The 16,788-nt window shown below is 34.8% G+C and overlaps 1 protein-coding gene and 1 pseudogene across 6 annotated transcripts in view; one reads left to right on the top strand and one right to left on the bottom strand.

Moving 5' to 3' along the window:
* Nucleotides 1-16,788, top strand: part of ERBB4 (erb-b2 receptor tyrosine kinase 4) — a 1,096,742-nt gene that overhangs the window by 164,028 nt on the left and 915,926 nt on the right. The window lies entirely within an intron of this gene.
* LOC121480802 lies at nt 105-6,068 on the bottom strand (annotated as a pseudogene).

Here is a 16,788-nt window from a genome sequence, read left to right as displayed (position 1 = left end):
CAGAGTGTGGCTAAGGCAGGTGGGGGCAGGGGAGGGGCTGGGGAGCAGTACTGCAGCAATGCAGGAGTGTGGCCCCAAAGGCCCGGCCCAGCCCAGGCAGAGGCTCACACATTGTGGGTCCTCCTGGTGAGCTGGGGCTCTTCACCCACCAGCGTGGACTTGAGGTGCTCCTTGTAGGCCAGGATATCTCCAGGCCACTTGGTGATTGTCTGCTTCTCACAGACCCAGATTTCCTGGGCAACCTGCTGAATGAGTCTGAAATCATGGCTGACCAGCATCATACCCACCTCAAACTCATTGATGGCATTGGCCAGGGCGTCGATGGTCTCGATATCCTGGTGGTTAGTGGGCTCGTCCAGGAAGAGCATGTGGGCACTCAGCCAGGACAGACACACTCGGCCCTTCTGCCCATACACAGGTTCCGAATTTGGCTCACTTGCTGTTTCCCAGTGAGACCATATCTTCCAATGATCTTTCTCATTTCTTCCTTCTCCTTGATCTCTGGGTAGTACTTCATCATGTACTCCAAAGATGAGAGGTCTAAGTCCCGCTGCTCTTGTAAATGCTGATGGTAATGTCCTATCTTGGCATGAGAGTGTTTTTGGATGGTTCTGTCAGTGGGTAGTAGCTCTCCAGTTAGCAGCTTCAGAAGAGTTGACTTCCCTGCTCCATTGGGCCCCACCAGAGCCACTTATCTATCAAGATTGATACCAAATTCTAGATTGTTGTAGATGCAAGGCCCATCTTTTGTATACTTGAAGTTCACATTTTGCACCATAATGACAGGTGGAGGAATCTTGCCACATGGTGGGAAATAAAATGACAGTGTTTTGTCCCTCACGACCTTCTCTGTCAGTCTAGATGCCATCATTTTCTGTAGTGTTTTCTCCTTGCTCTGGGCTTGCCGGGCCAGCTTGGCACTGCCATGACCAAATCTAGCAATGTAGTTCTTCATGTGTGCAATCTGATCTTGCTCCCAGTGAAACCTCTTCATCCAGTTCTCCTCCAGCTCCAGCAGTGTCTTCACATATTGGTCATAATTACCCGTGTTATGCTTCAGTTTCTTTTTGTGCATATGAATGATGTTGGTACAGACACCATTCAGAAAGTCCTGGGAATGGGAGACGAGGACCAGGATGCACTTAAAAGTCTTTAATTCTTCTTCCAACCACACAGAAGCCTCGAGATCCAGGTGGTTGGTGGGCTTGTCCAGGAGCAGCATGAAGGGCTGAGTGAAGAGGGCTCTGGCGAGGGCAACCCTCATTCTCCAGCCCCCACTGAAGTCTTTCAGCTTCCTGCGCTGCATGGCAGGAAGAAACCCAGTCCATGCAAGATCTGGGAGGCCCTCATTTCCACCTTGTCAACATCCAGCTCCGCCAGTCACTCGTAGAGCTCCATGAGCTTCTCACACTCAGCATCCTCGTGAGCCAGCTGCTCAGCCTCCCTCTCCAGCATGGCCTGCTCTGTGTTGACTTCCATCACACACTGCAAAGGTGTCTTGTTACTAGAGGGCATCTCCTGAGTCAGATGGTCGATGTCAATGTGCTCAGGGATGGGCACTGCCCGTTTCCCAATAGCAGAGAGCAGCATGGACTCTCTAATTCCATGTAAGCCAATGAGGCCATAATGATGGCCTGAGTTTAATTCCTTTTGGTGTCACTGATTAGCTCTTGACTATGAAAGGTGAGGGTGAGGTTGATAATGTGGGCTGCAGTACTGTTGGGGTGAGAGGCAAGGACACCAGTGACAGCTCAAGCAGCAGCTTTCTTCATCTCAAAGTCCTCTAGCTCCTTGGTCAGAAAATCCACTTCTGTGGTCTCTCGGCCATTGGCCTCCTCATTTTTCTCCTCTGCCACCTGTGGTTCTGTGACAGTATCTCCATTTTCTTCATGTCCCTTTCTGGGCCGCTGTTGTGCTTTGGCAGCTTCCTTCTTTTTGGCTGCCTTCTTGGCCAGGTCAGAGGGCGTGGTGATGAACCACAGGGGTACGAAAGTGTTCTTACAGGGAGCTGGGCCTCACTGCTCAGCCTCTGTCGCAACCTATTTCTAATTTATATTCAATTAGTCTCCAGTGATTTTTTTTTTAAAAGGATTTATTTATTTATTTTTGGAAAGCGAGAGAGTGCAGGGGATAGGGGAAGACAGACAGAATCCCAAGCGGACGCCCGCTGAGCCTGACACAGGGCTCAATCCCAAGACCCGAAGTTCATGACCTAAACTGGAATTAAAAGTCGCACTCAACTAACTGAGCCACCCAGGCACTACAGTGATTTTTAAGATTATAATGCTTATTACATTAACAGCCAGCTAAGAAAAAAAAAATGTTATGTGGGGTAATAAAATTAGGTAATAAGTATATTCAGTATATTCAGAAACTTATTGGTGCAAATTTTTGACATTTGATAAGTTGAAGAATAAGAACTTGAATAAATAGACCTACTGATAAAAATGTATCATTTGTTGCTATTGACATTATGGTTGAAACTATGTGAACAAATACATACAGTATTTAAGGCAATCAAGGCTCAAGGGTTATGTTTTTTTAACAGAAATGTAAATGGCTTTCATGATTCTGAACATTAAAATATTAATAAGATTTGGGGTTTGAAAGTAGGAAGATTAAATTCCTAAAGTAATGGGAAGTAAAAATGAGAATAATATTACCAATATGTTATACATTTTCTTAATTTCCATTAATTTCAATGAAATTCATTACCCCTAAAAGTTTAAAATTCAAGGCCCAGGATATTTTATATATCACTTTTTAAAACTTCCACAAAAATATCTTTAAAGTGATATATCTTATGATTAATTCCCTTATATTTCCAAGTAGCTATCAATGCGAGTTACCATGACTAAATGTGTGTCATTCTCCAGGCTGATGTCTTATACTCTTCTACATTTAATCTTTGGTCAACTAATCATTTGATTAATTTATCTGTTTTATCTATATATTTCTTTAATTCTTCATTTTATTTTCTACATTTCTCAGGCTCCTAAAAGATTTCAAGAGGTAGGATTTTAAAAATGGTTTTCTAAGACATGAAAAAAAATACTACCTACTTTGAACAAAATTAGTATATTCCTTTCAAGAAAAAAAAATCTATACTGCTAGAAATCTAGATTAAATAAAGTATCTCCAATGGATTAATCAGATGCATACTATAAAACATATTTTATCATTAAAGTAATGTTAAGGTTCAGATCAAAGAAAATTAATATTGGTAAAGAAAAATAATAGAAAATTAAAAATTATCAAAAAAATTTTAATCTTGGATAGATACTTGTATCTTTTAAGATCTCTTACTTTAAAATATTTCCTTTTTGTGTTTTCTTTCAATGCTATGTGGAAGAAAAGGAAATTTAAGTATAAGGATTACAAAATCAAATGCATAACAGGGCCACACAGATAACATAAGTCAATGAAGAGAGGTATGATCAACCCTGTCACGGGAAAAATGTAATGTCTTGTCATGAAAGAGGCAATGCCACTCGGTTCCAGCTAGTACCATGCAAAAAATATTAGCCCATTTTTACATGAGCTTCTAATTTATCAAGAAATTAATATCTTTTTATGAACTCTCTCCCCACTTTTAAGTGTTACAAGTAATTTGAGAATTTTAAACAGCATAGAAGCCAAACAAAATATAAAACGGGCCTTGTTTAGCTTGTGGCCTGGGTAATTTAGCAACTTTCGTTTTAGAAACTTCTGAATCCTAGATCAGTACTTTGCAAACTTTGATGTCCATTGCAAAGATTGTTAAAATGCAGATCTTGTTCAGAAGGTTGGTCTCAGGTCTGAGACTGGATTTCTCATGAGCTTCTCAGGTGCTACTGCTGCTGTTGCTGCTGGTTTGTGAGCCACATTTTGACGAGTAGAGTCCTGTAGTGCTAGTCCTATAGCAGACCTTATGCATCTTCCAACCTGGGTGTGATGATTGGCCTCATCTCAGAAGACAATTCCCATTGACTGGTAATGATTACCAGGAATAGTTTGTCTACTGTGAGCGAGGAAAAAGTAAAAGAGTGCTGTCATGTGTGTCTTATATTCACCATCCCTGAGTTAATTTGGCCTTCTCAGTTTACAAACAAAGAAACAGGTTCAGAGAGCTTAAATGACTCCTCCGCCTTGTACATCTAAGTGTTTACACCACAAAAACTAGTATTTCTGGAGACTATATTAGTATGCTTGCACTGCCATAACAGAATCCCACAGGCAGAGTGACTTAGACACATAAATTTATTTTCTAATAGTTCTGGAGATTGCAATTTTAAGGTGAAGGTACCAGCCACACAGCTTTATTGTGAGTTGTCTCTGCTAGGCTTTTATTTTATTTACTTTATTTTTATTTTTTAATAAAAAAAATATATTAAATATATATATTTCAGAGAGAGGGAGGGAGAGAGAATGCAGTGGAAAGGGCAGAAGGACAGGGAAAGAGAGAATCCTCAAGCAGATTCCTCCCAACTTACCATGGAGCTCCAGAGGGATGGGTCCCAGGACCCTAACATGACCTGAGCTGCAATCAAGAGTTAGATGCCTAACTGATTGAGCTGCCTGGGCACCCCTGGTAGGCTTTTATTTTATTTGTTTAACTTTTTTTGGTCAGATTTTATTTATTTATTTATTTATTTATTTATTTATTTATTTATTTATTTATATTTATTTATTTATTTATTTATGAGTGAGAGCAAGAGAGCACAAGGAGGGAGGAGAGGAAGAAACAGGCTCCCTGCTGAATAGGAAGCTGATGCAGGGCTCTATCCCAGAACCCTGGGATCAGGACCTGAGCCTGAGGCAGACTCTTAACCCTTTGAGCCACCCTGGTGCCCCTCAGCTAGGCTTTTAAATGCCTGTCTTCTCTTTGTGTCCACATATGGGTCTTCCTATGTGTACGAGATTGAGAGAGACATCTCTAGTGTCTCCTCTTCTTCTTCTTCTGCCTTATTTTCCTTCTTTTTCTTCTTATAAAGAAACTAGTCCTATTAGATGTCCTACCATTATGATTTCATTTAATCTTAGTTATTTTCTTAAAGGCCCTATATCCAAATACAATCATGTTGGGGGTTAGGCCTTCAACATATAAATTTTTAAGGAACCCAATTCAGTCCACTACAGAGAGATTTTATTAATTTCAGGTTAATTTATACAACTGTAATTAATAATCATTAATAAAAACATACTATTGAATGCCTTCATGACTTTGATAAAATTTTGTGGAACAGTTGAAATCTATTTAAACAAACATCTGTTCTTTTTTATTCATATGATTTTAATCCATAAAATTGAATGCAGAAAAAAATTTTAAAGCAATTTTTATATTATTCAAATAGGGATACTACATGTTCTAAGTTATGTGTCCTTATATTTATTAGTGATACTCTTGTGAGCAAGATGTGTATCATTATTGAAAAAATAATTTAGAAATATTAACAGAAATCTGTTCTCATTTACTCTTTTTATAACAACCTTTTCCAAGAGCTCAACAGTATGGTATATGATAGCTGTAGACCTTGCTGACCGAATCTGTATACTCCATGATCCCAAGCTTTCCTGTAAAGAATCTTTATATCCTTAACATTGAAAGGTGTAATTTGTACCACAGAGCTGGTCAAGGTCAATGTTCTTTCTCCCCCCCAATAACTTCTATATCCTCTGTGAGAGGTAAGCTATTTAATGAAGCTGAGATAATAACCTAATTGTCATTTTACTTCATTATTGCTTTGTGAGAAAGTGATATTTGCAGTCTTACCAAGCTACAAAATGAAAACTGTCAAGATTTTTAATATAATTGTGGTTTATATCAGATACACCATAGTGAGCATCAGAGACAATATTAGAATTAGTATTAGAATACCTGTTTCAAGTTCATTCTTATTTTGTAAATAGTATGTAAATGGTGTCTAAGCAGATTTTGTCAATCAAATTTATGTCTCTTTAGAACAGTTGTGCCTTGAAATGGTGATACCTGCCTTCTTGACCTCATTGCCACTGAATGACATGTGACACATATGTAGAGGATTTTTTGGATCTGAAGGGGTTGTGTATGTCATGTACTGAATTGCCATTGTTAATTTGGCTGATGTGACTGGGCAGGCTTTTTGCCTTCAAGAAACAACGGAGTAGGGATCCCTGGGTGGCGCAGCGGTTTGGCGCCTGCCTTTGACCCAGGGCGCGATCCTGGAGACCCGGGATCGAATCCCACGTCGGGCTCCCGGTGCATGGAGCCTGCTTCTCCCTCTGCCTGTGTCTCTGCCTCTCTCTCTCTCTCTCTCTCTCTCTCTATCATAAATAATAAAATTAAAAAAAAAAAGAAACAACGGAGTAAAGACAGTTTTCCTCAATAGGAAGCTATTCTTGGGACACTTGGGTGGCTCCATGGTTGAGTGTGTCTGTGTACCTTCAGCTCAGGCCGTGATACCAGGGTCCTGGGATCAAGTCCCACATCAAGCTCCTGATGCAGGGAGCCTGTTTCTTCTTCTGCCTGTGTCTCTGCTTCTCTCTGTGTGTCTCTAATGAATACATAAATAAAATCTTTGAAAAAAAAGCTACTCTTATCAACATATGCTTGTGGTTATACAAATTTTAGTAAATTTAAACATATTTTTTGCTCTTTGTGTGCTAGTTAGCTTGAAAACATTATTTTGATATATAGATGGAAGAGTGTTAAACATGTATAAAATGGTGCAAGGATATCATTAAATATGAAACAGATTTTACTGACTTATCAAAGACTATTTTTATCCTATATGCACTTGTTATTTTAGTTTTTTACCCCATAAAATTGTTTGTAATGGAAAAATACTTTTATTAAAATTAAGTTTGAAATGAAGTTATAAGTTTTTATTTTCTGTACTTGTAGTTAATTCAGTTTGAGTGATAGTGCTGAATTTGCAATAGATTGTCAATACTTTCAATGATACTTGGTTTATGGTCCTTAATATTGTTCCATTTTCTATAATTTCATTTTAGAATTGTTACAGCTTTCTTTGCATTGTTATAACTTTTTTGCTTCATGTTTTCCTCTAAGTCTTATGATTTATGTATTCTTATTTCTGCTCTAAATGAGAATGAACACATTTTCCAAAACAGCTTTTAAAAAACCTCATCAGCACAAAAAGAAAACTTCATTTAATCAAGAAAATCAAAGAGTTCACAGGATAATTTGGGTGTTTTATTCTTATGTAAGCTTATATATCTTTGAAAATTTTTGTTTGGCTAATTTAATTATATGTCTTTGAAAATCTTATTTTGTGATTCTCAAAGAATGATATTAGTTACGTATTCTAGATGACAGAAAGGCTAATTCCGGGTTCAGAAATTACAAGCAAACATATTTTTTCATTCCTTTTTTTTTCACTTAAAAAGATTTTGACTTTCACAAATTATGTGATTTATTTAGGCTTGAAGCAGAGACTGTAATCATTCATAGTTAGCAGTCTGTTATACACACACACGTACACGCACACACACACAAAACTAATCTGTTACAGCTTCCTAATTCAGAAGACTGCCCTCCCTGTCTCCCACTGAAATAAGTGATCCTGAATGGATAGAGTACTGGCATGCATAGAATGCAAGTCAGTCTTAATAGCCAGAATAGTGTATTTTGGGGATGGGGGAGAATGGAATTTATTTAGAGTCTGCTCACAGCTTAATCTGCAACCACAAGTGTCAGTGGCCTTGGCTCTCACTCCCAGCTTCTTTTGATGAGCCACAAAACTTTTTTGCCCTCTCCTGAATAGAGAAGGTATAATTTGCCATAATAATCAAAACTTTGTATCATTATGGTCACAGCTGATTCAGCTTTTCAATGGTACATTTAAACGGGGAAAAATAAGTATGAACCTTATGGGAGAGCTTACATTGTTTGTCAGCCTTTTTATTCCCTTTCTTTGGTGTTTTGTTTTGCTTGTAAAGGCTGCCCAGTTGTATTATCCCTGGCTTCCCTACTCTGCAAATTGCTGACTGAGAATTCTTTATTAGCACTAGTAGGAGTCAAGGGGCTTTAGACAGAAATTCATTTTTTTGAAAGAAAAAAAAAACAGATTCTAATTGGGCACAGGACAACTTGGAAAAGCATAGCATGCACAGTGTAAAAAATTTTGGCAATACATGCTCTGAATCACTTCCCGAGTATTATCCCATCTCTTTCCTCTCATCTCCCTAAACAATCAACTAGCTGTATGCTAGGTTGATTCAAAAGAATGGCTAATTGCAGAAGGAATTAGAACTACTCAACAAAACCAAAGTAAGAAGTTGTAGCTCAATATTGAGATATGCAGTATTCCACATTTGAAGTGAATTTTTACTAGGTCTAGATTCTTCAATAAACTGCCAAGTATATTTTTTTTAAGACTTGTGGAATGGTGCCATTCCAGAGTGCCAACTACATGGGTTTCATGATTTCTCTTAAAATACTCAACATATTAGCATCGATAAGTATACTTACTTATACCCTGGATCTCCTTCCCATTACCTATGTGATATCTGTGAGTCAAGTTCAAATCTATAGAAGAAGAATAAGAAGTTGGTAGTTCTAGAAAGATTTAAAAAGATTTAAAAAAAGATTTAAAAATTTATAACCTTTCATAGAGGCAGGTTTAGCTGTGGTATAATTTCACAGTAGGTTGAAAAAGAAAATAAAGTGCATATCCTAAAGCTGAGAAATTAAATATATATATTTTTAACTCTTGATAGATTATGCCTATGCTTATTTGGTACTAATGTGTCCATTTAAACATGAAAGATCAGTTACTTTGCACAGCTAAACAGGTGATATTATTACATGTATTGGTTTACACAAGTAGATAAAATGTACACTTTTATTTGTTCTCTTGCATTGAAAAATGCAACAAAATTGTATTCCAGTGTAAATTCTTATATAAATTGATTCATCTGACAAATGTTTATGCAACTGCTTTCCAAATAAATATGCAAGTTTTTTTTTAAGGAAACAACAAATGCAGTTGCCTTAAATATATTTGCTTTCAAGTGTAAATTATTTTAATTTGTCTTTTAAATAGATAGCTGGCTTTGGTTTATTCTTATCTAAGTTTATTGTTGGATTTGAAAGTTTCATGATAAATGAGACTATAACATTTGAAATATTAATAATTCAGCAAAATAATGATTGTATTAGGTTTTTTATTTGTCATCCATATATTTTACTTTTCAATGAAGAATATACAATGTATTTCTTTTGCCAATGATAATGAGGTAAAACAATTATCAGTCAAATATCTGTTTATTTTAGTACCTAACTTTAGTTATACCAAAATTATTTTTTCCATAGTAATGTCTTAAACAGATATAATGAAAATAAATTATTTTATATTGTATATTATGCAGAAAAGTCTGCATATGCCATTTAATTGCACAATTATGAAAATTACACACCTTTTTAAATTATATTATCTAACAACATTTAAATTTTTAAAATATAGGTTATCATCACATAAGTATGACTCTGGTGTATATACCTTGTATTCTAATTATAATGGAATATATTTTAAAATGTTAAATGTAATATCTGCTGTTAGTCATTTTATAGCCAACACATATAATATGCAATCAGTGAATAAAGTTTTTCATGTTTTGAATTCAAGTGTTTATATGTGTTTGTAGGCATGTAAAATATCTTTTTAATTATGATGGCTCAGATGGGAAAAAATCAGATAAATGGACTGCAAATGACATTTGGGAATTGTATATCATAATTAAATTTCAATTTTTATAATTAGACCTGTTAAATTACAGGTCTTTTAAAAAGTATAACTTTTTCTATGAGAGGAATATATAGATACACAGTTGTATATGTGTTCTAAGTTAAATTCTTGTTGCTCTGAGATCAAAATTGCAAAATTTTATCTAACATTTCTATTGAATTATTTCTTATACACTAAAGATTGTGTCGGCAGTGACTATGTCATGATATTAATGAAGTTTTCTATTTGGGAAATATGGCTATTCATAAGCCATTTTAAAGTTTAAGAATGAGATATAGCATTACTTGGTATTGTAACTCATCAATGTCTGTGAGTGTATTAGGGATAAGTATCAGGAGAAAAAATCATATTAAATAGCTTAAATGACAGTTTTATGTTTTCTCTTTACTAGTCAGATTGTATTAATTTTTAAAGAGCGGAAACAAATTTATAGCACATCAAAATGGATTTGTACCTAAATAGAAATGATATGTGAGTATATGCCTAAAAAAACAAAACACATTGTTGATGATCTATAAGAGCATATATTATAAGTGCTATTATCTTTTCTTTAAAATTAGCAGCTGAGTTGGCTTGTTCCTTTGCTTAACTTATTTCAACTTCAAATTAAGCCTTTATTTTAGTATATTGTTGGAATTAGTTAAACATTTAGAAGTCATGATTTTGCTAGATTCAACCAGTAAAGAAAAACAGAAACATAGCTATTGAATTAAAAACTTTATAATAACAAAGTAGAAAAATATGTGTAGCTAAAAATGAGATTTTTTTTTACAACTCTTTGAAATGTTCAATTATTTATCTCAAATATTTTTATAACCTGGAAAAAATTTTCTACATGAAACTATTTTTAATTGTTATGCCTATACAATCGTATGCCTTCTATGGCTACAATTTATTGTACATATTCTATATATTAAAATGCTTATTAAGATATTATATATTGATCATGTAAAAGATACACTTATATGTAAAATGTTGATACACCCATAAGTATCAGAGTATTACAGTATATAATCAATTTGATGGTGCAAATGTATATGCCTGAATAAGTGTATTTCCCTAATATTATTGATTTCAATTTTAATTTTCATAATCTTTTATTAGTATATATAGAAAAAGAGTGAATCCAGATCCTTTTTGTTGTGATTTAGTATAATTTATGTTTATCTCTTTTACCCACGTCTTCAATATCTTGGGTTAGAAAAGCTAGTTATCCTGTTCTACTCCTCTTTTCAAGGTATATAAAAACTTTCATATTTCTGCTTTTCCATATTAATCAAATAATGTTATGATAACCATGGGCCAATCATTGCCCAATAGATATCATTATCCTTTTTTGTGGACAAGTGATTGAGAATCATGGTGGTTAAATAATTTGCCTAAGGCAATATAGCTACAGTTGCCAGAAATATATATCAAATTAGTGACTGGCAAGCTACAAACCCCTTGCTCTAACTATTATTCTAAAATAGCTATAGAAAAGCTTTCTTCTAAGCATGCATTCTCTGCACTATGGATTTTGTTTTCTCGTATAGAAAGTCTGGCCCAATTTTTTTTATTGATTATATGAATGCAAGTGAAAGAGTTGATTTATAATAATATTCTGAAGTGCAGTGTGCTCTTGAAGGTCAAAATTTCAGTTATGATATTTGCTTTACAGCCCATATTCAAAATATCTCCTCTTGAATATACCAACTTCAGAAAGAGCCACTCTGTCTTGAGGTCAGCCTTCTGAGAGAAATCAATGCTCATTCAGTCTGAAATATTTATTCAGTCTGTTTGACTAGTGATGTCTAGACAAGTGGTGCGTTTGACCCAACTAATGTAGAACCTCCTTGAAGGCTCGTCTATTTGACCAGTGATGTCTAGACAAGTGATATATTTGACCCACATAATACAGAATCTTCTTGAAGACCTAAAATCAAGATAGTTAAGACTTTATTCATTTAATCATATGCACCATATTAAAATTTTGTTATACAAAAGCTGGTTTATATTGAAACTTTTCCATAGTTTAAAAAATCTTTATAGGGTTTAAGGATGGCACTGGGATACATTTGAGAGGACACATTTGTAAAACTTAACAGTTTAAACAAACAGACTTAACCTCTTCAGTAACTGCTATTTGTTTAGAAATTGTTTCTCAGGGGAAATTTTTCGATTACAACTCAAATTATGGCCAATTCAAGAAGTATGTGCTGCATATTAAAATACCCTATTAAATGTTAGTTTATTTTTCTTCTCTAAGAAACTTAGAAATATTAAAGATGACCACTTTGTGATGGAAAATAATTGTCTTACTCTTCTTAAAATCCTACGAAATATTTATACCATGGTCATTAACAAAAATAGTGTCTACTAAGTTCAGTCATGTAACAACACTGACTTCTGACCCATAATGTACTAAATATTAGAACAGATATTATTACTAAGACATAAAGTTGCTTAAAGAGTTTGAAGGAAAGAAAAAAGAGATTATTTCCAATTGCCAGAGGGAAGCAATAACAGATGGTTTGTGAAGAGATTTAGATATGAAACTTGGAGTTTCCAGGAAAGGTAGACCTGTAGAAATGGGGGCCGGAGGATAGATACACAATCAGAAGTCATGTATTGAGGCCAGGGTATGGGAAAGGGCGAGGAGTGTATGACACCGAAAAGTTTTGTTTTACTTGTGCACAGTAGCAGAATGGCTGAGAAAGATTGGAAGTTAGCTCTGGAAAGGTATTATGAACACTTTGGAAGCCTCCAAGATTCTCTGATTGTGGGACTATGAAAAGTCTATTAAGTTTTACAAATAGGAGGTCATTGTGGATGCCTTCATTTTGAAGTGATAGAAAGGTTCTTTGTCAGGGATAGTGAAGGGTCAGTTTTCCACAAATAGATCCTAGACTAACACAGTGCTGATACGGAAGAAGAACATTGGCTTGCTTCTAGTGTCTTGATAAAATAAGGTTATGTGATATTCTGGGTTCTAATCAGTGCGTTTAGATACAAAGGTGCAAATTCTTTTTGAGACAAAAGTTACATCTTTGACTTCAGTGGAAACTTTGTATATCCCTGCGGGCACATATTAAAGCAGAACAAAACCAAACCAAACCAATAATGACATTCTCTCTTGGAGGAAAAGAAAAAAAAAAAAAAAAGAAGAGTAGAATATGCTTTGTTTCTGCAGCAAATGTAATTTTTAAAAATCTTTTCTCTGGTTAGCATGAGTTTTCTTACCTTTAAGAAAACACAGAAAATCTTCACAATAGAATATTGGGTTCTGTTTCCTTTGATGTAGTAATGCATATACAATATTGCACTAATGATTAACTGCTGTGCCCCTAAGGTTTTCCCCAGACAAAACCGCCTTTCAGCAGATTCCTTATCTGCTATCAGGGGAGTGTTTACAGCAGCTAAAACTCTTAAGCGCCTTGTCTCTGAGACTGATGGGGATAATTAAGCCAGTGTTTGCCAGCCCTCTGCTCTTCTTTTCTGTGAGGTTGGAAACCAGGAAAAAAGGGATGCATTAGCCAAAAATAAAACCCTGGAAATTCATGTTCAGCAATTCGGTATAGATTTTATTGGTTGACTCTCCTCCAAACCTTCCACTTTGTGACATATACATTTCTAAACCTTTAGGCAGAATAGAAAATTGTTCTCTTAATACACATCATCTGATTTTCTATAAAAGAAAAAAATATATTTTAAAATGTAATTAAAATGTATAATATATTTAAATATATATCTCCAAGTTTTTAAATAATTATTTCTGATTTGATGGCACACATCAGATTTAGAACTGGTTTAATATGTATAGTGACGTTAATAAATAGGGAGTGGTATTGTCAGTCAAGACTTTTAAAAATGGTCTTGTGGTGGAAGGCTTTGTTGTTTTTAGAACAATAGTTATGGTGAAATTGCATGGCAAAATATGATTTGCAGTGCTTTATTCGCCCTCCCCCCCCCATCCTCTGGATCTCCGGAGGAAGAATTCTCATAAGCAATTTTAAATTTTTATGTAACTCAAACACCCCTACACCCAACATGGGGCTCAAACTCACAACCCCAAGATCCGGAGTCATGAGTTCCACCAACTGAGCTAGCCAGGCACCCCCCATAAGCAATTTTAAATGGTTTGTACAAAAGTGTAACAAATAGAATAATTTATACCAATTGCTCATGCCACAAGTTAGGGCAGTGTACTATCTTAATCTATACTCAGTGCAGTTTTTTTTTTATCATGTGTTATAAACATCTTTTGACCCCAAGGGTTCATAACTGAAATTAGATTCAGAATCCAATGTTTAATTTTGGTGAATGATTGCTTAAGACATTATTAAAGTATGAATTTTTTTTTTACTTCTTTAATTCACTCTTAATAAATTGTCGATAATGGCAGGCAGCATTTAACTTCTGTGATCTTTGGTCCAATTAAGACTATGCTACACTATAGTCTTTCATATTACTTAAATTGTTCATAGTTCAGACAAAATGACTACATGTGTGTGTGTGTGTGTGTGCGTATGTATCTATATGCAAAGAATTCCAGTAATTAAAAAATACATAGTCTTAAAGTCCAAGAGATTCAAATTAAAAACCTAGGTTACAATTAGCTAAGATGCCACATAAGATGATAAGAATTTACTCCCTTTTTAAAATTTATAATCCTCTATTACTTGAGCAGAACATTTTTCAGACAAACTGTTTGCTCTACAAGTGTACTTTACTTTTCCCTATTTTAGGAGATAAACCAGAATATTGTCAGACAGAGTCAAGCTAAAGATTGACTGTATTATTTGGTAACAGATACTCTGCTGGCTACAAATGTAGAATATGTAGGGAAAAAAATGATCTTATGAAAAACTACAAAAGCATATAGAATATTTTAAAATAATAGTAAGATAACATGGATAAACAAGTCATTTAAAGATTTTATGAATCATCCTGTTGGAAAGATTAACATAGTTTTTTTTTAAAGAAATATGTTCATATTATAGAAAGATATGACTCTACTCAGAAATGGACATATAAATAATAGTTGGTATGTTTGAATATTAATATTGTCAAGCAAATTTTTTTTTAGAAACTTGAAGATATCTATAGAAAGCCATTTAGAAATATTCTCAAAAGCAAGATTGGCCTAGAAAATGTACTTTGACAAATAAGAAAGGAATTGAGTACACTATGTTCAAGAGTAATCTAATGGAGATTCTGGGTGAAGCCAGTGAAAATCAAATGAATCCATCACCATGAAAACCATCATTGTTTGTCCATTATCTAAACCCTCACAGCTCAGAAAGGATACTTTGTCCCCCCCCACTGTGCTTACCTACTACTATATTCTTGCAGTGTAATGTAGTATCCAAGTGACCGTAGGTCTGAACAATTTCAAGTCTCTCACACAGTGCAGGGCAGCACACAGTACCTTTGATAGAAAGCTACATTTCTGCACTCTTCATTGTTAAGCAATTGTAAAGGAGTCTGGTGAAAGGAAAATGTCAGACGTGTTTATGAAACCATTTTCAGTTCCTGGGCTTTACTATGGGCAAGTGCATATTTCCCTGAAATGAAGATGGGAAAAGGGAAAGATGAAGTATTTCCAAGTATTAAGTTTGATGAAATGAAGCTCTAGAAGATTTATTATAAATTTCTTCTTAACTATCTTTGGCCTGCTTTTCACAACTAATCTCTAACAAGTGAACACACACACACACACACACACACACACACACACGGTAACTGTTTTTAAAGGCATATTCTCATTTCATTCCTTCTTCACAGATAGATAAGTATGCTAAATTGATCTTACCAATTTATCATAAGAGTGGGAGGACACCATCAAAAGAAACTTTATAATTTATTATAAAGAGGCAATGACAAAATATTTAAAGAAAACGAATCATTTTTTATTTTAAAATTCATTGTTCTGAATGAAATAATATTGGTAAGGATCTGTGTTGTGAACAAAAGTGAAATGGAAGAAGCAAAAGCTGAGAGACAAATTATCTTGTGGAATATCAGCTTTCTCCATTTAATTTTTGAAAGATAAAACACTGATATCATCCATTATGCATAGTATTTGTGAGACATTTTATTTATGTATATTAGAATTCAAATTATCATGTTTAAATGCCTAGGTCACCAAAGTCCTTCTAAATGATGCTAACAGAACAAAATATACTCATGTTTGATTTAGAAAACCTAGAATCTAAAAACATCTTTTTGTTTTTTTAAATTTTTATTTATTTATGATAGTCACAGGGAGATAGAGAGAGAGGCAGAGACACAGGCAGAGGGAGAAGCAGGCTCCATGCACCGGGAGCCCGACGTGGGATTCGATCCCGGGTCTCCAGGATCGCGCCCTGGGCCAAAGGCAGGCGCCAAACCGCTGCGCCACCCAGGGATCCCTAAAAACATCTTAATAAGATGTTTCTATGAACACATTACAAAGATAGCAAAACCAAGCAATTCATTTTATTTTCCGGTAGAAAATAGTATTATAGATAATGTTCAAGTAATTGGCCTCAGCATGAGCATTTAAAGTGCTGAGGTAAAGTTGGTAAGTTCAATTTATCAAACAAAGGATGTTTTTCATGTGGGTCCATCTGTCTATCTGGGAAGCAAGTGTGCTTGCTATGAGTTTATGATTAAAAACTAGAGAATTTGCCTAGGGAGTTGTAAAAATAAGTTGTTAAAATGTATTGTTATTTAGATAAGCATGGAATACAACAAAAAGTTATACTTTTCTTTCAAGGATTTAAATATTAAGTGATAAATTGTGACTAACATGCTTTTTTTGAAATGTGTTTTTGATGATTAAAATAATTTCACTGTTGGGAGGAGAAGGAGCAATAAGAAACAAATTGTAGCGTCAGTATAACCTTTAGATTTTTTATTCTGTGTAAACCAACATGAACAAAAAACCATTTAGGGTGATGTATCTGGGACAAACTAACTGGCCTTTCTCCCCAGTGATGGAAGGAAATATGTATAACTTGATTAATGATGTCTTCTTCTCTTGTTATATTTGTAATTTGTGTGGTTTGTGGGGATCAGTGCAACAAAATGGTTGCCT

Source organism: Vulpes lagopus, chromosome 22 (assembly GCF_018345385.1).
Source record: "Vulpes lagopus strain Blue_001 chromosome 22, ASM1834538v1, whole genome shotgun sequence".
NCBI classification, from domain to species: domain Eukaryota; kingdom Metazoa; phylum Chordata; class Mammalia; order Carnivora; family Canidae; genus Vulpes; species Vulpes lagopus.
This window is presented reverse-complemented; position numbering and strand designations above follow the sequence as displayed.